This window comes from Balaenoptera borealis, assembly GCF_965194805.1.
Source record: "Balaenoptera borealis genome assembly, chromosome: 15".
NCBI lineage: Eukaryota > Metazoa > Chordata > Mammalia > Artiodactyla > Balaenopteridae > Balaenoptera > Balaenoptera borealis.
The window spans coordinates 74,348,768-74,373,622 of NC_138871.1; the positions used below are offsets into that span (position 1 = coordinate 74,348,768).

Consider the following 24,855-nt stretch of genomic DNA (forward strand, 5'->3'; position numbering starts at 1 on the left):
GCAAGGATAAATACAAGTTGGTTTTCTTGAGAAGGCCTCTAGAAGGATCTCAGATACTCAAAATGAACCATAGGTGAACAGCCATACAATTTCTTTATTTGACTGAAAATTCTCTGGGCAGGATAAAAATTGCTAAGGTTCAGTGTTCTTATCAACCTGAGTGTTTGGGTTCTCTACTCTAGGCACCTGACTCCCGACTCCTGACACCCTCCTTAATGGCAGAACAAGAGCCCAGACTTCCCCAGATATCAAAGATGAAACAATAAACTCTTTTTGAAAGAATAAATAAATGAGTGAGTGAATGAATGAATGAATGCATACATAAATATAAGAAAGACAAGGCCCCTATGGCAGCCAGAGCTGTCTAGAGACAGTAATCCCAAATCCAAACCTCTAGCATTTCCTAGGAAGGACAATATATATGTAAATGGAGCCATCACGTTGAGAATGTCAGGCCTCAGAGGGTTCATTTGGCGCTTACAAAGGCCACTTCACATTTCTCCATGAAATTCCAAAACTTGACAGCTTTCTTAACAGTGATGGTGAAGAATAAAAACTTCAAAAATTATGCTATTTGAAAAGTAAACTGTTTACGGTTCAGAGTGAAAATTCTGAACTTAACTACTTGGCAGCTATCAAAATGTAACCCGATGACACAACAGTGATTTAAAATGTAAATAGACCTTTGGGCATGCAGCTAAGGGGGCAGCCATCCCCACCCAAGCCTAGTTCTGTAGAAACGTAGCCCTTGCAGGGACAGGATGGGACCCATGCACTCACCTGGTCACTGCCGGGACTGGGGCTTAAACTGCCTAAGCTTGCAGATGGTGACTCTACCTCCAGCCCCTCACTCCCAGGGATATAAAGGAAGCACTACAAACGCATGCCCTAAGATACATTTTCACGAAGGAAGTGTGCGCTAAATGAAATCTATGTTAATAAGCATATCAGATGTTCTTTAAAAAGTAATATGTGATCTCCAGGAATAAAAGGTCGTGTGTGAACTGCACTGTGCTTTGTGCCCACTGTGTGTCCTCGTTGTGAGTATTAACTGAATCTAGACCTTGAAATGTGCATATGAGCGCGTATGAACACATGTATACTCTCAAGCTCTATGCCTTAAAAGCATATTTAATTCAATAAACCTTGCCCATTACTGTTTAATTTCATAGGATGGAGACAACTAGGCAAGACTCCTTAGAATGCAGTGGTCAAAACGATCCTCACAGCCCTATTAGACCCTCCTTAGCTGTGGGCATCTGGTGCCCCAGGGCCTGGCAGTATGAACTGGGGTTGGTGCCAGGGCCTGTGGAGTCACTGCTGTTCACAGTTTCCCTGATAGGAGCTGGCAGACAGTGCCTGGGGTGGGGGTAGGACTAGATGACCTCTAAATTCCCTTCTCATCTTAAGACACTGCCACAGCCTTAGAAGCCATGACACTAATATTCTACAATATTAAACTCTCATCCCTAGCTATAATTCTGAAGCCTCTTTGTGGGTCTCTTCTACTTTTTTCAGAAGACCAGTCCAAAATGGGTAGTATACAGATAGAAATGTGATCCATCAGTTTTGTTCTTTTTTTTTTTCTAATTCACCCAGTATTAATATAATTATGTGAAAGCACATGATCAAATATAAAGCTCTTCATACACAAAAAGTCATACACATTTCATAACTTCAGCCAAAACACTCAGAAGCTCCAGGCAGGAGTAAGCCAAGCTTAATTTTTAGAGGAATATCAAAGCCAATAAAGCAAACCAAGGAAGCTGCCTATGGATATAAAATTTTGGGCACAATTGGGTTCAATTCAATTCAATTCAAGAAATTGAAATGTTGAGTATGTACTAAGTGTTGGCCCTCTGCTGGCTTTCTATTCCATACGAAAGGGGCTTGTTTGTTTTTAGGGGTTGATACTACACAGATGGTTTTCATAGAGATGGTGAGAGGTAGATCAGAGCAAGAGCACAAATAAGCAATTTTTCATGTAATAATCACAATTATAAAAATGACTAAAAAGTTACCATTTACTGAGGGCTGATCATATGCCAGGGCTTACACCACACCAAGCATTATATACGTGTATGAATGTTTGTATATATAATTCCCAATCTTTACAATCAACAATGGTAGTTATTCTTACCTCCTATTTTACGTATGAGAAAACCAAGTCATAGAGAGGTTAAATTACTTGACCAAGGTCACCCAGCTATTAAGCACTGAGTCAGATTTTAAAAACATAATGGTCTGACTTCAAAGCCAGCAGGCTCTACATTACATCTACATTAGTCTACATTTTACCACCTTCCATAATGGCCATTAATACTTGGCAGAAGGGATGAGGGAGGGGCCCAACCTGGCTTGTGGCTCTTGGTGAGAGTGGCTCACCCTGTGCTCAGCCCCTCGTGCCACACCTCCCCGCACCACCTAAGCTAGGCACCTCTCCTTGTTATTTCTCTAAACAGGCCAGATGTGTGATCCAGACAAGAAGTGTAGAGACAGCTTTTGGACCTGGCTTTGAGCTACGTTCAATACTCCAAGTAGTCAATTTAGGTCAAGTATTTTCCAGCCACCTTCACACAGTCTTTCTTTCTTCTATTTAAGTCAATTTGACTACAAATGCAACCTCCCTGATCTCGAGTCTATCAGAAGCTCTGATTGTGGCCCATGTACCCTGCAGCTTGGTTCCTGGTCAGAGGGCAAAGCTTGCCTGGAAGTGAGACTTTGAAATGACACTTGGCTTGGTTCCCTGAAGTCAGTCACATGCTCTCAGCCCTCTAGTCCTTCTCCTACTGTTGGAGCCACCCAAGGGGAAGCTCATATGAAAACAGCAGGTTACTCCCCATCAGCAAAGATACATCTTTGCTCGGCTGGTCTGGCAGCCACAAGCAAGCTGTGTTTTATTCGTGAACATCCTTCTTGTTTCAGCAGATAATGGACTCTAGTTAGGAGACAACATAGTAAACACAGCATATACAATGGGATGTGCATCTGGAATGAGTCTGCATATAAATAAGAGTGCTGGGAGCCAGGGAGGTAATAAGTCAGGAATGCAATGGAGAAAGGTTATTAAAAGAGGAGCTTGTAAAAATCTGCAACAAGGCTGAAAGCTTGGAGCATTTCTTGATTACAGAAGGACCAAAGGCAGCAGCCTGTCTCATCTGTGCTCTCACTAGCTGAGTTCCCGGACATCTCGCTTAAAATCCTGCTGTTACTCACTTTGTTCAATTGTAAAGTTGAGATTTTATACACTTTAAAAAAAAGCTCTAGGGCTGTTGTGAAGATGTGTCCATGAAGCTTTATGAAAAAAGCTGATATGGCTGTACAAATGGAAGGTTATATGATTCTTAATTTTGGATAGTGGCTGAAGTTACTCTTTTATACATCTAAGCCTTCTTGTTGGTTGAATATCAAGCAAAGTTATCTTTTCTCACAGAAATCTCTCAGGGATTTATCAGGCATAAAAGGAATCAAAAGTATTTTCCACTGTGTTATAGTCAAAACAGGAAGATCCTTTTTATTAGGCAGCATATGGTCAGCTATGCTGCAAAAACAAATAAATCCTGCAACCCCATTGGCTTAATAACAATAACAGAAAAGAGGATGATCATATCTTTCTGAGGCAACACCTAGTGTGTCTTGGGCATTTCTCCTGGGTCTCTATTCACACAGTGAATTCTAAGTCCTGGGCTGCTTCCACAACTTCTTGCATTGCCACAGAAGGGGAAGAAAGGGCTGGATCCCATGATGAAATGCTTTTAATAGTCAGGCCACAAAAAGGTTTATCACTTCCACTCTTTTCCATTATTCAGAATCCAGTTCATGGCCCCGACCCAACTGCAAGGGAGGCTGTGACATGTGGAGGAACCCATGGATGTCTTGGTGGCCCTGTGTCTATCTCACCTTTCTTAAAGTTAGCATTGGCTAATGAATACACAGGGGAGTCTTGTAGTCATAGAAGAGACTAGACTACTTTGCTGTTGCTACAATGACCTGTAAGCCTGTGGCCAGGATTAGGAACTTGCATATTTGTGGGGGCAGAACAAGATTCCCAAAAGGACTTACCCACCAGCTGCAGACCTGCTGTGTGGGTCCATTGTGATTCTAATTCTGAAAAGCGGTGTGTCTGCTCCCTGATTTATTCTGGGTAACACGTAAGTAATTTAACCATATGTCCAGGCTAACTGCTGCCATAATCTTAGTAGCTATCATATAGTTGGGATAGTATTACCTTTTAGCCTTCTAATGCTGAGGCTAATAGCTTTGGTCAGGCATTTTGCTATTGATTAGAACATGTTATTAAAATCCTTGAATCATTGTGTGAAAAGAAAAACTTGTTAAATGCAATCATATATATCTTACACCCTAACATCTGGCATTTTCATACTTTGAATTCATCATAAATTGCTGACATTAGTTACTACCTTCAACCTCTCTCAATTTGAAAGTGATTCAATGGTAACTTTTACAGTTACAGAAGATATCTCAGCATTGAGATTACTGAGATTTAAATTAATTAAATAAGGAGGCCAGGAGACTGGTATTGCTCTACACCATGGCAGCATATGTAAGCAAACCAAAATCTAAGCCTGTAAATGGCTCAAAATTGAACCCTAAGGGCAACCAATCGCAAACAGCCAAGTAGACTTTAAGCTATAGCCAGTCAATGGTTTTTCCTTACTTTGCTTCTGCCTTTACTCCATAAAAATCTGTCCTGTAGGTGGAGTACTCATAAACACTTCTGGTTTGGCGCTACTCAGTTGAAATCGATTTTTGCTCAAAAAAACTTAAAAATTTTAATATGCCGCAGTTTAGCCTTTAACAGATTCCAATGTTATATTTTATGACTTTGAGGCCTACTTTTGAACAGAATGGGCATGTATAGGAAGCAATTGTTACCTTAAAATAACACTCTGCATTTTAGTTAATTTTAAATACATTTTCCAGATGGACAGCCAACTGTTTTCATCAGTGTTTGGAACTTCCCAGCAGTTAAATGCTGGTGTATAAAGGTTACCTTTTCGTTTTATCTTCAACAATGCAGTCTGTTCTTAGACCGAGTCCATTCTCTCTATTTGTGAGCTTGATGATTTGAATTCACCAATCCTAAACTCCATCTGTTTGTTGCCTGAAAGCAGTTGAACAGATTTCAATAAATTTAGAAACTGTAAATAAATAGTTGAATAAGCCTGAATGATGGGTAAGATTTAAACATTGAGGATGGTCAGCCATTACATTTATAAGACTTTGAGATGTCTCATCCTTCACAAGGTCAGATAAGAATTTCCTACTTCCTCACAGTCCAAATGGTGACATCATTTCCTTTCAAACTTTGCAGAATAAAGTAAATTCAGACTAAATTTAAACTGCCATATCTGTCCCCTCTGGTTTCCCTAGGCTTCTGAAATTAGTCATCTCTACATTCCTTTTGCATTTCCATTAATTTTCCTATAGAAGACACAAACAACAAAGAGAAAGACGATAACAGAACATATAAAACATTTGTGTATTATCTCATTCCTAAAGAATTTGAATATATTCTAACAGCAGAACTTACGGTGCTTTAAAGGCTATTGAAACCCCAGCAATTCTGGGGAACACATGCTGATATAAAATAAAAAGGAATATATGACAAAAACCTGACGTAACAAGAGCTACCTTTTTTTCCTAACCATTATTTACTGCAAGTATATTATATTTCAAGCCTTGCTAAGCAGTTTCCATATGGTATCCTATTAATATTTGCAAAGAATTCATGAGTTATCTTTTCTGTCCTCGTTTAACAGATGAGAAGAGCAAGTCTGGAAAAGGTTAAGTACTTGCCAAAATCACAAGGCTGGTAAATAGAGAAGCTGGGATTCAAACACAAGTCTCTCTCTTCTCATCTTTTGATTTCTTTTGTTTGTTTTTTATTGAAGGGGTTGGGCGGTGCCAGTGAAAGAAGATGCATCTTTCTTCAAGTTCTTTGCTACTTCCAGAAAGTCTGTGTTGATTAGGCAAAAGAAGATGCTCAAGCTTTTGTTTCATAGATGTCTTTGATATTCCTATTTCAGATGATTCTTTTAAATGGACGGCTAGGGCACACATGCTAACTTCATTCTTATACACACAGTACTCAGAGATAGATACAGGCATCTGAACATGATTAGAATCCTTTTTTCTCTGTATTTCTACCATGAAATAGGAATTTAAAATACATTTCAGGTCCTGTTTGTTTTCATATTGCTAAACTTCCGGTACCTTTCACTGATTACCTTTTTTAAAAATTAAATAAACTTTATTGAGATGTAATTGACATACATTTAAATGAACCCATTATAAGTGTACAATTCAATGAGTTTGGGTAAATATGTACACACGTGTAACCACAAGCACAGTAAAGATAGAAATTTCCATCATTCCAGAAAGTAGGAAGGCCTACCTGTTTATAGTCCATCCTATGATCACATATCTGGCTTGTGACGATTGATCTTCTTTATGTGACTATAGAGGAGATCTGCATATTATAGAAGTTCAAATAATGGAATCATACAGTACATACTCTTTGTACTCCTTTTTTTCTTCTCAGAATAATGTTTTTGAGACACAACCTTTTAAAAACTGAAGTACAGTTGATTTACAATATTAGTTTCAGGTGTACAGCATAGTGATTAAATATTTTTGCATATTATACTCCATTATAAGTTATTGCAAGATAATGGCTATAATTCCCTGTGCTGTACAATATACCCTTGTTGCTTATCTATTTTATACCTAGTAGTTTGTATCTTTTAATCCCATTACCCTAATTTGTCCTTCCCCTCCTCCCTCTCCCCTTTGGTGACCATAAGTTTGTTGTCTATATCTGTGAGTCTGCTTCTGTTTTGCATACATTCATTTGTATTATTTTCTAGATTCCACATATAAGTAATAGCATATAGTATTTGTCTTTCTCTGACTTATTTCATTAAGCATAATATTCTCTAGGTCTATCCACGTTGCTGCAATTGGCAGCATTTCATTCTTTTTATGGTTGAGTAACATTCCATTCTCTCTCTCTATATATATATATATACACATATATATCTCATTCCATTCTCTCTATATATATATCTCACATCTTCTTTATCCATTCATCAAAACACTCCCTTTTTTTTTTTTTAAACATCTTTATTGAAGTATAATTGCCTTACAATGGTGTGTTAGCTTCTGCTTTATAACAAAGTGAATCAGTTATACATATACAATATGTTCCCATTTCTCTTCCCTCTTGCATCTCCCTCCCTCCCACCCTCACCATCCCACCCCTCTAGGTGGTCACAAAGCACCGAGCTGATCTCCCTGTGCTATGCGGCTGCTTCCCACTAGCTATCTATTTTACATTTGGTAGTGTATATATGTCCATGACACTCTCTTACCCTGTCACATCTCACCCCACCCCCTCCCCATATCCTCAAGTCCATTCTCTAGTAGGTCTGTGTCTTTATTCCCGTCTTGCCACTAGGTTCTTCATGGCCTTTTTTTTTTTTTCCCTTAGATTCCGTATATATGTGTTAGCATACTGTATTTGTTTTTCTCTTTCTGACTTACTTCACTCTGTATGACAGACTCTAACTCCATCCACCTCATTACAAATACCTCCATTTCATTTCTTTTTATGGCTGAGTAATATTCCATTGTATATATGTGCCACATCTTCTTTATCCATTCATCTGTCGATGGACATTTAGGTTGCTTCCAGGTCCTGGCTATTGTAAATAGAGCTGCAATGAACATTGTGGTACATGACACTTTTTGACCTATGGTTTTCTCAGGGTATATGCCCAGTAGTGGGATTGCTGGGTCGTATGGTAGTTCTATTTGTAGTTTTTTAAGGAACCTCCATACTGTTCTCCATAGTGACTGTATCAATTTACATTCCCACCAACAGTGCAAGAGTGTTCCCTTTCCTCCACACCCTCTCCAGCATTTATTGTTTCTAGATTTTTTGATGATGGCCATTCTGACCGGTGTGAGATGATATCTCATTGTAGTTTTGATTTGCATTTCTCTAATGATTAATGCTGTTGAGCATTCTTTCATGTGTCTGTAGGCCATCTGTATATCTTCTTTGGAGAAATGTCTATTTAGGTCTTCTGCCCAATTTTGGATTGGGTTGTTCGTTTTTTTGTTATTGAGCTGCATGAGCTGCTTGTAAATCTTGGAGATTAATCCTTTGTCAGTTGCTTCATTTGCAAATATTTTCTCCCATTCTGATGGTTGTCTTTTGGTCTTGTTTATGGTTTCCTTTGCTGTGCAAAAGCTTTTAAGTTTCATTAGGTCCCATTTGTTTGTGTTCTTATTTCCATTTCTCTGGGAGCTGGGTCAAAAAGAATCTTGCTGTGATGTATGTCATAGAGTGTTCTGCCTATGTTTTCCTCTAAGAGTTTGATAGTGTCTGGCCTTACACTTAGGTCTTTAATCCATTTGGAGTTTATTTTTGTGCATGGTGTCAGGGAGTGTTCTAATTTCATACTTTTACATGTACCTGTCCAATTTTCCCAGCACCACTTATTGAAGAGGCTGTCTTTTCTCCACTGTATATGCTTGCCTCCTTTATCAAAGATAAGGTGACCATATGTGTGTGGGTTTATCTCTGGGCTTTCTATCCTGTTCCATTGATCTATATTTCTGTTTTTGTGCCAGTACCAAACTGTCTTGATTACTGAAGCTTTGTAATATAGTCTGAAGTCAGGGAGCCTGATTCCCCCAGCTCCATTTTTCGTTCTCAAGATTGCTTTGGCTATTCGGGGTCTTTTGTGTTTCCATACAAATTGTGAAATTTTTTGTTCTAGTTCTGTGAAAAATGCCAGTGGTAGTTTGATAGGGATTGCATTGAATCTGTAGATTGCTTTGGGTAGTAGAGTCATTTTCACAATGTTGATTCTTCCAATCCAGGAACATGGTATATCTCTCCATCTATTTGTATCATCTTTAATTTCTTTCATCAGTGTCTTATAATTTTCTGCATACAGGTCTTTTGTCTCCTTAGGTAGGTTTATTCCTAGATATTTTATTCTTTTTGTTGCAATGGTAAACGGGAGTGTTTTCTTAATTTCACTTTCAGATTTTTCGTCATTAGTGTATAGAAATGCAAGAGATTTCTGTGCATTAATTTTGTATCCTGCTACTTTACCAAATTCATTGATTAGCTCTAGGAGTTTTCTGGTAGCATCTTTAGGATTCTCTATGTATAGTATCATGTCATCTGCAAATAGTGACAGCTTTACTTCTTCTTTTCCGATTTGGATTCCTTTTATTTCTTTGTCTTCTCTGATTGCTGTGGCTAACACTTCCAAAACTATGTTGAATAATAGTGGTGAGAGTGGGCAACCTTGTCTTGTTCCTGATCTTAGTGGAAATGGTTTCAGTTTTTCACCATTGAGGACAATGTTGGCTGTGGGTTTGTCATATATGTCCTTTATTATGTTGAGGAAAGTTCCCTCTATGCCTACTTTCTGCAGGGCTTTTATCATAAATGGGTGTTGAATTTTGTCGAAAGCTTTCTGTGCATCTATTGAGATGATCATATGGTTTTTCTCCTTCAATTTGTTAATATGGTGTATCACATTGATTGATTTGCGTATATTGAAGAATCCTTGCATTCCTGGGATAAACCCCACTTGATCATGGTGTATGATCCTTTTAATGTGCTGTTGGATTCTGTTTGCGAGTATTTTGTTGAGGATTTTTGCATCTGTGTTCATCAGTGATATTGGCCTGTAGTTTTCTTTCTTTGTGACATCTTTGTCTGGTTTTGGTGTCAGGGTGATGGTGGCCTCGTAGAATGAGTTTGGGAGTGTTCCTCCCTCTGCAATATTTTGGAAGAGTTTGAGAAGGATAGGTGTTAGCTCTTCTCTAAATGTTTGATAGAATTCACCTGTGAAGCCATCTGGTCCTGGGCTTTTGTTTGTTGGAAGGTTTTTAATCACAGTTTCAATTTCAGTGCTTGTGATTGGTCTGTTCATATTTTCTATTTCTTCCTGGTTCAGTCTCGGCAGTTTGTGCATTTCTAAGCATCTGTCCATTTCTTCCAGGTTGTCCATTTTATTGGCATAGAGTTGCTTGTAGTAATCTCTCATGATCTTTTGTATTTCTGCAGTGTCAGTGGTTACTTCTCCTTTTTCATTTCTAATTCTATTGATTTGAGTCTTCTCCCTTTTTCTCTTGATGAGTCTGGCTAATGGTTTATCAATTTTGTTTATCTTCTCAAAGAACCAGCTTTTAGTTTCATTGATTTTTGCTATTGTTTCCTTCATTTCTTTTTCATTTATTTCTGACCTGATCTTTATAATTTCTTTCCTTCTGCTGGCTTTGGGGTTTTTTTGTTCTTCTTTCTCTAACTGCTTTAGGTGCAAGGTTAGGTTGTTTATTCGAGATGTTTCCTGTTTCTTGAGGTAGGCTTGTATTGCTATAAACTTCCCTCTTAGCACTGCTTTTGCTGCGTCCCATAGGTTTTGGGTCATCGTATCTCCATTGTCATTTATTTCTAGGTATTTTTTGATTTCCCCTTTGATTTCTTCAGTGATCACTTCGTTATTAAGTAGTGTATTGTGTAGCCTCCATGTGTTTGTATTTTTTACAGATCTTTTCCTGTAATTGATATCTAGTCTCATAGCGTTGTGGTCGGAAAAGATACTTGATACGATTTCAATTTTCTTAAATTTACCAAGGCTTGATTTGTGACCCAAGATATGATCTATCCTGGAGAATGTTCCATGAGCACTTGAGAAAAATGTGTATTCTGTTGTTTTTGGGTGGAATGTCCTATAAATATCAATTAAGTCCATCTTGTTTAATGTATCATTTAAAGCTTGTGTTTCCTTATTTATTTTCATTTTGGATGATCTCTCCATTGGTGAAAGTGGGGTGTTAAAGTCCCCTACTATGATTGTGTTGCTGTCGATTTCCCCTTTTATGGCTGTTAGTATTTGCCTTATGTATTGAGGTGCTCCTATGTTGGGTGCATAAATATTTACAATTGTTATACCTTCCTCTTGGATCGATCCCTTGATCATTATATAGTGTCCTTCTTTGTCTCTTGTAATAGTCTTTATTTTAAAGTCTATTTTGTCTGATATGAGAATTGCTACTCCAGCTTTCTTTTGATTTCCATTTGCATGGAATATCTTTTTCCATCCCCTCACTTTCAGTCTGTATGTGTCTCTAGGTCTGAAGTGGGTCTCTTGTAGACAGCATATATATGGGTCTTGTTTTTGTATCCATTCAGCCAGCCTGTGTCTTTTGGTGGGAGCATTTAATCCATTTACATTCAAGGTAATTATCGATATGTATGTTCCTATTCCCATTTTCTTAAATGTTTTGGGTTTGTTATTGTAGGTGTTTTCCTTCTCTTGTGTTTCTTGCCTAGAGAAGTTCCTTTAGCATTTGTTGTAAAGCTGGTTTGGTGGTGCTGAACTCTCTCAGCTTTTGCTTGTCTGTAAAGGTTTTAATTTCTCCATCACATATGAATGAGATCTTTGCTGGGTAGAGTAATCTTGGTTGTAGGTTCTTCTCCTTCATCACTTTAAGTATATCCTGCCACTCCCTTCTGGCTTGCAGAGTTTCTGCTGAAAGATCAGATGTTAACCTTATGGGGATTCCCTTGTGTGTTATTTGTTTTTTTTCCCTTGCTGCCTTTAATATGTTTTCCTTATATTTAATTTTTGACAGTTTGATTAATATGTGTCTTGGCGTGTTTCTCCTTGGGTTTATCCTGTATGGGACTCTCTGTGCTTCCAGGACTTGATTAACTATTTCCTTTCCCATATTAGGGAAGTTTTCAACTATAATCTCTTCAAATATTTTCTCAGTCCCTTTCTTTTTCTCTTCTTCTTCTGGGACCCCTATAATTCGAATGTTGGTGCGTTTAATGTTGTCCCAGAGGTCTCTGAGACTGTCTTCAGTTCTTTTCATTCTTTTTTCTTTATCCTGCTGTGCAGTAGTTATTTCCACCATTTTATCTTCCAGGTCACTTATCCTTTCTTCTGCCTCAGTTATTCTGCTATTGATCCCATCTAGAGAATTTTTAATTTCATTTATTGTGTTTTTCATCATTGCTTGGTTCCTCTTTAGTTCTTCTACGTCCTTGTTAAATGTTTCTTGCATTTTGTCTATTCTATTTCCAAGATTTTGGATCATCCTTACTATCATTATTCTGAATTCTTTTTCAGGTAGACTACCTATTTCCTCTTCATTTGTTAAGTCTAGTGTGTTTTGACCCTGCTCCTTCATCTGCTGTGTGTTTTTCTGTCGTCTCATTTTGCTTATCTTACTGTGTTTGGGGTCTCCTTATCACAGGTTGCAGGTTTGTAATTCCCGTTGTTTTTGGTATCTGTCCCCAGTGGCTAAGGTTGGTTCAGTGGGTTGTGTAGGCTTCCTGGTGGAGGGAACTAGTGCCTGAGCTCTGGTGGATGAGGCTGGATCTTGTCTTTCTGGTGGGCACGTCCACGTCTGGTGGTGTGTTTTGGGGTGTCTGTGGCCTTATTATGATTTTAGGCAGCCTCTCTGCTAATGGATGGGGCTGTGTTCCTGTCTTGCTAGTTGTTTGGCATAGGGTGTTCAGCACTGTAGCTTGCTGGTCATTGAGTGATGCTGGGTCTTGATGTTGAGATGGAGATCTCTGAGAGATTTTTGCCGTTTGGTATTACGTGGAGCTGGGAGGTCTCTTGTGGACCAGTGTCCTGAAGTTGGCTCTCCCACCTCCGAGGTACGGCCCTGATGCCTGGCTGAAGCACCAAGAGCCTTTCGTCCACACGGCTCAGAGTGAAAGGGAGAAAAAATAGAAAGAAAGAAAGAAGAAAGAAAGAAAGAAAGAAAGAAAGAAAGAAAGAAAGAAAGAAAGAAAGAAAGAGGCTATAATATAGTGAAGTAAAATAAAGCTATTATAAAGCAAAGCTATACAGACAAAATCTCCCCCAGAAGCATATACATATACACTCACAAAAAAAAAGGAAAAGGGGAAAAATTAATATATCCTGCTCCCAAAGTCCACCTCCTGAATTTGGGATGATTCGTTATCTATTCAGGTATTCAACAGATGCAGGCACATCAAGTTGTTTGTGGAGTTTTAATCCGCTGCTTCTGAGGCTGCTGGGAGAGATTTCCCCTCCTCGTCTCTGTTCGCACAGCTCCTGGGGATCAGCTTTGGATTTGGACCCGCCTCTGCGTGTAGGTCGCCTGAGGGCGTCTGTTCCCCGCCCAGACAGGACGGGGTTAAAGGAGCAGCTGCTTCGGGGGCTCTGGCTCACCCAGGCCGCGGGGAGGGAGGGGTACGGAGGAGGCGGGGCGAGCCTGCGGCGTCAGAGGCCGGCGTGACGTTGCACCAGCCTGAGGTGCACAGTGCGTTCTCCCAGGGAAGTTGTCCCTGGATCACGGGACGCTGGCAGTGGCGGGCTGCACGGGCTCCCGGGAGGGGCGGTGTGGAGAGTGACCTGTGCTCGCACACAGGCTTTTTGGAGGCGGCAGCAGCAGCCCCAGCGTCTCACGCCCGTCTCTGGGGTCCGCGCTGATAGCCGCGGCTCGCGCCAGTCTCTGGAGTTCGTTTAGGCGGCGCTCTGAATCCCCTCTCCTTGCGCGCCGCGAAACAAAGAGGCAGGAAAAAGTCTCTTGCCTCTTCGACAGCTGCAGACTTTTTCCCGGTCTCCCTCCCAGCCAGCTGTGGTGCGCTAACCCCTTCAGGCTGTGTTCACGCCGCCAACCCCAGTCCTCTCCCTGCGATCCGACCGAAGCCCGAGCCTCCGCTCCCAGCCCCGCCCGCCCCGGCGGGGGAGCAGACAAGCCTCTCGGGCTGGTGAGCGCTGCTCGGCGCCGAGCCTCTGTGCGGGAATCTCTCCGTTTTTCCCTCTGCGCCCCTGTTGCTGTGGGATCCGTGCTGATAGCTGTGGCTCGCACCCGCCTCTGGGGTCCGCGCTGAAAGCCGCAGCTCGCGCTCGTCTCTGGAGCTCGTTTAGGCGGCGCTCTGAATCCCCTCTCCTCGCGCACCAGGAAACAGGGAAGAAAAAGTCTCTTGCCTCTTCGGCAGCTGCAGACTTTTTCCCGGACTCCCTCCCGGCTAGCTGAAAACACTCCCTTTTTGATGCATGTGTCAGTCATTGGTTCTTTTGATAGGAGGGTGTTATTTATTGTATAGATATAAACACAATTTGTTCATCTATTCACGTGTTGATGGCTATTGAGGTGGATTTTGGTTTGGGACTATTATGAATAAACCTATGATGAACATTTTGAATATATATTTTTTTGTTAATATACGCTTTTGTTTCTCTTGGGTAAATATCTCAGAGTAGAATTACTGGTTAATATGATAAAGGTATGTCTAACTTATAGGAAACTAATCAACTGTTTGCCAAAGTGGCATATTCTTACCAGCAACTCTCATACATTCCTATATGGAGCTCCATTTGCTCATGAATCTGACCAACTTTTGGTACTGCCAGTGTTTTAAAATTTTGGCCATCCCAGGTGCGCAGTAGTTTTTATTTGCATTTCCTGCTGACTAATGATTTGAAGCACATTTTCAGGTGCTTATATTACTTTTTTTCTGATGTTCCCTTTAAATATTTTCTCCGTTTGGAAAATTGGATTGTGTCTTCATGTTGTTGAGTTATAAGAGTATGGTATATATTCTCGATACAAATCATTTTTCAGATATATGTATTGCAAATATATTATTGTAGACTATCATTTTATTAGTATCTTTTGAAGAACAAATTTTTAAAATTTTGATGTTCAATTTATCAATGTGTCCTTTTATGGCTTGTGTTTTTTCTATTCTATCTAGAAATCTTAGCAAATCTGAAAGTCAAGATTTTTTCCGTGCTTTCTTCTAAAGTTCTAAAGTTTTAAGTTCTCACATTTAAGCCTATAGTCATTTTAAGTTAATTTTTATGTATGGTATGAGGTAATGGACAGGCTTTATTTCCATATAAATAATCAGTTTTCGAGCAGTTTTTCTTGAAAAAACTATCTTTTCCCATTGAATTACCTTGGCTCCCGAAAGTCAATTCACCATATGTGCATGGGTCTATTTTCAGACCCTGAATACTTTCCCATTGATCTATTTGTTTATCCTTATGTCTTACTTTGACTTTATAGTAGATCTTGAAAGTAAGTTATATGATTCCTCCATTTTTTTCTTCTCTGCCAAACTGTTTTAGCTATTCTGTAATTTTTGCATTTCCAAATACATTTTTGAATCAAATCACTTTCTTAAAAAAATCCTGCTGAGAATTTGTTTGGGATTGAGTTGAACCTATAGATCAATTTGGGGGAGAATAAACAACTTGAGTCTTTCAATCCATGAACATGTAATTTCTACCCATTTATTTTAGTCCTCTTTAATTTTTCTCAGCAAAGTTTTACAGTTTTAAAGGAACAAAAGTTAAACATATTTTGTTAGATTTATTCCCAAGTATTTACTTTTTGATGCTATCCTAAATGGTATTTTTAAAATTCAATTTTCAATTGTTTTAGTATACAATTTATTTTTGTATCTTGTTTCCTGAAACTCTATTCAACTTATTATTAGTTCTCAAAGTTTTTCTTTAGATTTTTTAAGAATTTTCTCTGTATATGATTATGATACCTATGAATAAAAACACTTTTATTCTTTCTTTCCCTATCTGTATGCCTTTTTTTCCTTTTCTAGCCTTATTGAGCTAGCTTGGAACTCTAGTATAAAGCTGAATAGTAGTGGTGAGAGCAAACCTCCTTACCTTGTTTTTGTCTTTCACGGGAAATAGTTTAGTTTTTACCATTGAATATTATCTTAGCTATAGGTTTTTCATAGATAACTCCACCACATTAAAAGATGAGAATAGGTGTTAAAATTTGTTAAATAATTTTGCTACATCTATTGATAGAATCACATGGTTTTTCTCCCTATTTTCTTAATATGATAAACTATATTGATTGATTTTAGAATGCTATACAAATCTGCCAATGCTCGAATAAGCCCCACCTTATCATGATGTATTTTTTTTATGTATTGCTATATTTGATATGCTAATATTTTGTTAAGGAATTTTGCATCTATATTCATGAAGGTCTTCAGTTTTCTTATAATATCTTTGTCTAGTTTTGGTATCAGGATAATAAAATAAGTTGAAAATGTTCTTACATCTTCTGTTTAGAACAGGTCTTGGCATAGAAATACTATTTATTTCTTAAATGTTTGATAGACTTCACCAGTGAGGACGCCTCTACTTTTTTATTAGAAGTTTTTAAACGAAAATTCCAATTGTTTTAATAGACCTATTGCTATTCAGATTTTCCATTTCTTCTTGTGCTGTTGGTAATTTGTGTTTTTCCAAAAAATGTCCATTTTATTTAAGTTGTCTAATATATAGCCATATGACGGTTCTTAGTATTCTCTTATTATTTTTAAAATATCTATAAAATACCTCCAGTTCTGGTGGAATATAGTCTAAGTTTATTTCTCACTCAAGTAAGAGTTGCTAGAGGTCATATTAACCCTCAAGGGCTCCCAAGCATATACTGAGCCAGTGATCTAGGCTGTTAGATCTTGTGTTTCTGCAATCTCCATGCACGGTTTCCATATCCACTGCTAAATGAAGATAGAGCTAGAATGTCTTGCAGGGTTTTTCCGTGTCTCAGTTTGTAAGTGAAGCATGTCATTTTCCTTCACAGCCTTTGGCCAGAAATAGTTGCTTGGCTCTATCCAGGTGCAAGAGATCTAGGTGAGATAGTCTTCATTGTGCCCAGTAAGGAGAGAACTCGATATTGATGGCCACTAATTATGTCTACCACAATGTGTATCTGTCACCATATTTTACTTCTCTCCAATACTGAACAGGGTGCTTCTGACCATATCACATGTCTATAATCCCTCCAACTGTTCAAAGGGCTTTCATATCCATTATCTTAATATGTTTCTTAACCAATCTGTGAGTTATGCAGAGCAGGTTGTTTTAACCATCTTACCTTGGGTAGGTATGGTGAGGCCAAACACAGATCAAGAGAAAGAAAACAGAAACATACAGTTTTGCTATACCCACAGTTCTCTGGAGAGAACACAGCATGCCACTCGGGGATGCATTGGGGTTGGTAAAGAAGCAGAGGGAGGAACGCTGTGGGCAAGCACCTTTATTGGGGTTTCTGCAGGAAAGAAGGAGCAAGGCAGGGCCAGCAGATTTAGGATTGGCTAATTTGGATAATTTTAGTAGGCTTTGGGCCATAAGGGCTGTCAAAAATTGTCTGTTATCTGGCCCTGGGATGATTAGAGACCTGAAGTATGAGAGTTTGATAAGGGAGGTAGTTGGAAGTGTGGACTTATTTGGTTGCTCAAGAAGGGGAACTGACTGACCTCTAGCCAGCTCCTCAAAACTGGGTCAAGATAGTGCTTAAAAGCTAATTTACAGAGGTATTATTTATTGTCCCCATTTTACATTTAGGGAACTGAGTCACATTAGGGTTAGATCATTTACCCAAGCTCATCTAATTATTACCTAGAAGGCCCTAGGGTTAGAACACAAAAATCTGATTCACTGATGGATGTGCTTCCAGTTCAGTACCTTACACATAAGGGAGGTTTAATAAATGCTTCTGTGAATCACACTACCCAGTCAGACGCCTGGGTTTCTCACTCTGTGGCCTCATTTAGAGGTGTGGCTCTTCCTCTTCTCATACAAGACCATAATGTGTTAGTGTGCCAGAGCAGGTGCTGGACCCAGAGGAAGTGCCTTCTCACTCCAGTTCTCAATGAAGGCAGTCTTTCCATCTGCTTTCATTACAGGGATTACAGACACATAATATGGTTTGAAGAGGCAGCACATAAGAAAAAGACAGCAGATACGGAGGCCAAGGTGGCAGCCTTCCAGGGGATGGCAATAATTAAAGCTGGTGCATGAAGCTTTTCCCAGACTAGATTTCCCTAGCACAAAGGTTAGCCTAAAACTTCAATGCCATCCTTTTAAAGGGTACATGCATAGATAGAACCATCACATTCAACGATGCCTAAGAGTATCAAGAACTAAATGGTGCTCCCCATCACCCATTTTCCAAGCAATGCTGTTCAAGGCAAGCCTGCGGACTGCTGAATTCAGCTTTCTGGGGAACAGCAAATTACCAGGAGTTAGCATGTTGTGGTGTGTAGGCCATGTGAATACCAAGACCTATTTGCAAACATTATAGAAAAGCTAAATTGAGTTAATTTCAATTTCTTGAATTGAAACACTGAATTAAAAAACAATTTAAATGTATCGCTCTTTTAGAAGAATATCAATGCTTTAAAATTAATTTCATTTTTTAAATGTACCATTAACTCAATAAAGCCTTTTGGGCTTTTTAAGCTAATTGTCTTTGAACTCATTTTAAATTCAAAAGTCTTTATAATTTTGATAATATTTTAAAAACTATCCTCACTATAGCAGTTCATATTATAAACTTAAAAGGACACAGAAAAAAACTAATGAGGCCCTTGTGCAAGAATGATACACATATTTTTGGACCATTTGTATTATTTTTGTAGAACAGTAGGAGTTATCCCACTTTGTTTAATGAAATCATATGTATGTATGTATCTATATGTATATATGGACAGAGTAAAAATTTCTAAATTCATGGAAAAAATTCCAAAGACTCTATACTAGAATGTTATCTCTAGGGAATAGACAACATGAGGATTTTTCTATAATTTTTATACTTTTATTATTTTACCTTGATTAGTGCTAGCAAGTTGTTACAATTTCTATAACTGACAAAACATATAATTTAAAACATATTTTAAGCTCCAAAGCCAACAATTTGTTTGAATGTGATCAGTTCATTTTGCCCACATGGGAACAGGATTTAAGGCTCTTCATAACAGTTTGGCCACATATTATGAACATTTTCCATGCCATGAGTCTTCCACAACAACAATATTTTAAATAGTTTCATAATATCCCACTTTATAAATGTATAATCACTCACTGTCAAGTTTCAAATTTCAATGGGGACACATGTTCATTGAGAATAATACAGAAGTGAAGTTGGAAAGTAAATGGATTCTCTTCTCACTTTCCACTCCTTTAGAGGAACACATTTTTAAAAGTTTAATATATGTTTTTCTAGACCTTTTACTATTTACATACAAATTCAAACAGTATAAGAGAGTATCCAATGAAAAGAAAAAAATTCTTTCCCTGTCCCACACCTTCTTTTAACTGTTCTATTTTTAATGCTTCTAATAGTAATTCAGATATGATTTACCAACTTAAAATAGTTTGTTGATTTGCTTAGTGTATGAGACATACCTGTCACTTACACGACTTCCTTTTCCTTTCAACTGTCAATCGTCTTGTTTTAGTTTTAAGTCTATTGTTTTATTTTCTAGTTGTGAAATTATATTAAAATATCTATTTCTTGACCCATCTACATGCAATTACATTTTCCTTGCTCCTTGAGGGCTAGGGCTGGTCAAGGGTTAGGGACCTGGATTCCACATGTTTTGCATGGCATCTGCACAAATGTACCAGGATTCTAGCTCATTCGATGGCCCAACTCTTCCTTCTAGAGCAGCTCTAGATCCTAGTCTCACAGACAGCAGACTCTGCATTCTGACTGGTAAAAAACCCACAGAGAAAGGATAGGTAGGGAAAATGTGTAGCCAGCATTCCTGGTTTGTCTTCTTCCACTGTCTTGAATCCATTAGGACCCAGATCTGACTTCTTTGCATGTATGGGTACAAGGCCCACGGAGGCTTTAAGACAGTGACTAAAGAATGGATTTATCCTTTTCTTTAGACGCGCTCATGAGCAAGAAGGAGGATGAGGTCAGATCTGTCACCAAATGCTCTTCAATATTCCCCAAATTAATAACTGTCTCCAAAAGGGTAAGGTTACCAAGCAAAGGGCTGGGATTTTCTGGAAATAGTTTTTCAGAGAAGCATCATTTCAGTGGCTTGATCTGTCAGCCTGGGATCACGCACAGGTTGACAGATTTTTCAGACGGAATGGTGTTCCAATACTCCCGCTAGTTCTGGGCAGGAAGGCAGGGGGGATTTGGGGAAACAGCAACTATTGTGATGGAGAAAGAGCTGTCCTGCTCGCCCTTTTAGAAATAATCCTCATATCTGTACAGCACTTCTCAATCCATTCTCAAATCCATCCTTCGGTGGATTACACAGGAGGTTCACATCAGTCAGACCTAACCCACCCATTCTTCAGCCAGCACAAGCAAGGTTAGGATCACTTACACTGCTTGTTTAATCATCAAGGATTTCCCCCACCTTGTTTCCACTGTGTTCCAGTTCTGCCGTTTCTTAACTGTAGCTAATTTCCCACTATTGGCTCCACGCCTGCTTTTCGGCAAAATCCTTGGAGATTTTTATGATTGCATTTCCTCTCTCTTACAGTTGTTTTACCATCTAATTGCCTGCCTCTTCCTTTTTTTGAAATGACTCATCTATATCAAGTCTTTCCAAGGCATTCTACTTGGTGTGCATAAAAAAACAACTCTCTTTTCATGTTCGTCTTCCATTGGCTTATGTGACATTTAATTAAACTACATCATTACAAGAGCATATATACAGGCATAAATGGTTGGGGTACAATCACAGCCGACATGGCTGAGCATCCCACTCAATTGGTGGAAGTGACAGTGTTAATATATATCAGAAATTAGCCAACTAGCAGAGAGCCTTCAGCATGCCGTGCCATCAGTCAGTATGATTTACCAAAGACATGGAAAGGATTCATTAAATAGATGGTTAAGGGAGAGCAGTTCAGAGAGCTTGCACTTCCATGAATTCTACAAAGATTAGTCATGAGAGCTCTTTCTGCATCACAGAGGGCACTGCTCTAGCTGGTATCCCTGGGACCTGAGTCTTGATTAGCCTGGATGTGTCTAGCACCTCGGCAGACCCATTTTGGACGTGGGAGGCTGGGAGGATGTGGGGATGGTTCAGACTCCCCTGAAATTGTCTTCCAAATTTCAGAGTTCAATGAAATTGAACTAAATCAGGATTACTAAATTGTGAGCTGAGCATAGCTCCAATGATATCTATTGTGGTGGGTAGAGTAGTGCCTCCCCCTAAGATGTCAATATCCTAATCCTTAGAATTTGTGAATAAATTAGCTTACATGGCAAAGGGAGACTAAGCTTGCAGATGAAATTAATGTTGCTCATCACCGTACCTTAAAATAGGGAGATTATCCTGGCAGGCCCAATGCAGTAAGAAGGGTCCTTACAAGTGGGAGAGAGTGAGCTGGAGGGAGATGTGACCCTGGAGAAGCTCGGAATAGTTCAGTGTCAGGAGGATTCAACCTACCGTTGTTGGCTCTGAAGATGGAAAGGGCCACAAGTGAAGGACTGTGAGTACCCTCTAGAAGCCGGGAAAGGCAAGAAAAACAAATTCTCCCCATAAAGGAATGTAGCCCTGCCAACACCTTGATTTTAGCGTCCTGAGACATGCCTCAGACTTCTGACCTCCAGAACTGTAAGATAATAGGGTTGTGTTTTTTAAGCCATTGAGTTTGTCATAATTTGTTATAGCAGCATAGGCAACTAGTACATCTACCTTCTTATTTCTGCGACATCTTCTGCTTTCCTAATAAAGGAAATTACATTTATAGGATTTATTTAATGTAAGCTCTGAATTTTACAACCCCTTCCTACTCCCCACTGTGTTTAAAAGTAATTTTAAAGCTGCTGCTTGTGACTAGAGGAATGTAAAATAAAGGGCCAAACCTCTTTAAAGCATTTCAAACATTTTGTTGTAACTATCCAAGGAAAGCTTTGAAACAGCAGTTCTCTCGTGGATGGAAAAAGAGCAAGGAGCATGACGTGCTCTGTGACGTGCCATGATTGATAAGCCCAGGTCCTGGGTGAGCAAGTGTCAGGCCTTGTTTAGAGATGGGAGGGCCTCTCAGGGCAGCTGGCGGCATTCCCTGCTGTGCTCAGCTGGACTGGTCCCCAGAGTGACCTTGCAAACACCAGTCACCGCCAAGTTTATCTTGGTCGGTGTTGTCTATCAGCACAGAACCTCTTCCATTTAGACGGTAAGACCCCAGGGAGTTGCAAGAAGAAGCAACGCCAAAGAGAACGCACAATGTTAAGTCACTGGGGCTTTGCACAAACCACCAGAGGAACCAGAAGGAGGGAGCAAAACATCCCGTGACAGGTACAAGGCCTGTTGTGATGGGAAGATAGAGGACTGTGAAGAAGTGCAACTTTCCCCAACTCAAAATCCAACATAAAGATAAGATACATGTGCAGACAAATAACTTAACCAGTGGTGGTGATTAAATCCTGAGTGAGCGCCCAGGTGGTCCATGTTTTGGAGTCAAAGAAGGGACTTTCACCCTCAGCTCGGGTGTGTGTGTGTAGGGGGCCCAGTCGTAAGGAAGGAGATAAGCAGAAGACGAAGATGCTCAGAGTTCTGGACGGGTGTCAGAGTGTCAGCACATACACTTGCTCAGGTGACCCCTGGTTGACCAAGAGGAATGATGCGGGAGATTCTGTTATGGGACTTGTCCTGAGTGAGGAGTTTGGGTAAGCAGGCTCTCAGCAAATTGTAGCAGTTCTCTAATTTTGAACTAAGAAAATATACTTGGTCTCATTAATAGAGATTCTCTGAGGTTCATGAGAATAGGGGTGACATATATCAGCATTTCTGAAATATTAAGAATTTAGAGATGGGAGAGAAGGTTGCCCAGGATGGATGTGTGGCTTGGGACAAGGCATCTCACCTGAGACTTGATTTTTCTTGTATAACATGGGGTCAAGGGGTTTCCCCTGTAACCTCAGACTTAAGAATAAAGTGAGATATACATAGACTATTTGGTAACTTTGAAGTACTTTGCTTAAGTTATGATTAATATTTTCATTGCTGTAAATAGATTGACTTTAATTCATACCAATTTATCAGAATTACCAAAGTTTATAACAATTTTTCTGCCAAGGTATTTTATGGTCAAAGAACGAATTGGTTCCTTTTTGACCCTGTGACCTTCTTTAGTTGCTATCTCATATCTATTCTCCTTCTCTTGACCAAATCCCATGTTTCCACTTTCTCACCACCCCATTCACTCATCTGTCCCCATCACACTGGTTTATATATCCCCGTTGGTTTATCGAAATTACTTTGGACAAGGTCACTAATGATCTTCTAATTGTCAGATTCTATAATAATAGTAACAATATTAATGATGGGGATAGCTAATGTTTATTGAGCTTTCATTATGTCAGGCATGTTTCTAAGTGATTTACATGTATTAACTAACTTAACTTTATCCTGTGAAGTAGGTAATATTATCAATCAGATCAAGAAGGAAACTGTGGCACAGAGAGGTGTCCCTTGCCTAGGTCAGAGTTTGCAAGCAGCAGAGACAAGACACAAACCTAGGCAATCATACTCTACTGCCACACTTGCAACCATCATGCTCTGCTACCTCTTACATTTAGATAGTGAGACCTTCTAGATGTGAATATTGCTTTCAGTGACAATCCTTGGTTGGGAATGGGGGATTGAAAAGCAGAGTGGGTGTGGGTGTATTAAAACAGTGGAGCTGCATTTAAGTCTCGGGATGCTCCTGTTCTTGGTATTGAGAGGTCTACAGATGAGCCAAGGTTGGCAGCCTTTCTGAGAGTTCTTGGTCTGGGGCTGTGACTGGGCAAGTGCGGAAGGGCAGGCTGAAGAGGCTGTAATGGGGGGCCAAGGAGAGCCTCACTGGGCATTTGGATGAGTCACCAGCAGGGAGGAGCAGGCAGGGTCAGCAGGGTAGTTCATGGGAAACCAGGGGGACTTCCAAAACCTCTTTGTGGCACCCTGGTGGCTTCAGGATCTGTGGTTTCCTAGAGCATGAGTGTCCCTGTCTTCAGGCTTCATGATGATGATAAACAACTTACGTTCCTTGGTGGTCCTCACATCTTCAGGACTTGGGTTAAAATGGCAAACTGGCACTTCTAATAGAGCAGACAGTATCCTCCTGTACCCTTGTTAACTTCCTCTTTGCCTCCCTAGGGGTACAGTGAAGCTGGACAGAAAAAGCAGAGCCCATTGCAGTCTGCCCGTGTACGTGTCTGCATCCTACAGAGATGTGAGAGAAAAGGAAGGAAGAGACATTTTGAAATGCTATTTTGAGGGAAAAGCCTCAAAAATGAAATAGAGCTTTAATCAACTAGAATACAGATGTGTTAGCTTGCCTGTTCTGGGATAAGTTATTTTTTCAGATGTACATAAAGCAATTTAGCCACTCATAAATTTGATGAGTCAAGACATAATCCCTTAAAAAGCAATGTTGGGTAATTTGCCTGTTATTTTATGGAAACCATTTAGTAACCACATAATGTAAGTGAGAGTCGACAGTGTAAATATACCTCACACTCCCAATCAATGGGGAGTCACTGAGAGGATTCAGGGAGCACCCTGGGGCAACTTCACGTACCATGTCTGTGAGTGTACAAATCTGTGTGCGTGTGCACGTGGATGTGAATGTAGGCATGGATGAAGGCCGCTTTGTTTGTGTAAAGACATTTTATTTTGTCAATAGAATGAAAATAATTTGACATGGCAATTCTGACTCTCCATGACTGGGAAAATGTTGGTTTTTGTCTCCAGAATAAAGTACCTCGGGTCTGGAAATCTTACAGCTAATTAAATAATTTTTTCAAATGGACACCAAACAGGACAGTGTCTATTTTGGGAGCCCAATTTCTTCCATGAATTTCCTACCTCCTCCCAAAACCCATACCCCTGTTGGAAACATGACTGAGATGCTCCGCTAGTCCTATGGAAGTCCCCCCAATGTCTGTTCTCTGGGCAGAGGATCAAATTACCTACCATGATCCCTTCTCACTCTCTTCCTCTTAAGAATAGAACATTACCCCCACCCTGAG

The 24,855-nt window shown here is 39.6% G+C and overlaps 1 protein-coding gene across 2 annotated transcripts in view; it reads left to right on the forward strand.

The window, feature by feature from the left end:
* LOC309612569 (uncharacterized protein) overlaps window positions 1–24,855 on the forward strand; it is a 452,870-nt gene that overhangs the window by 375,996 nt on the left and 52,019 nt on the right. The window lies entirely within an intron of this gene.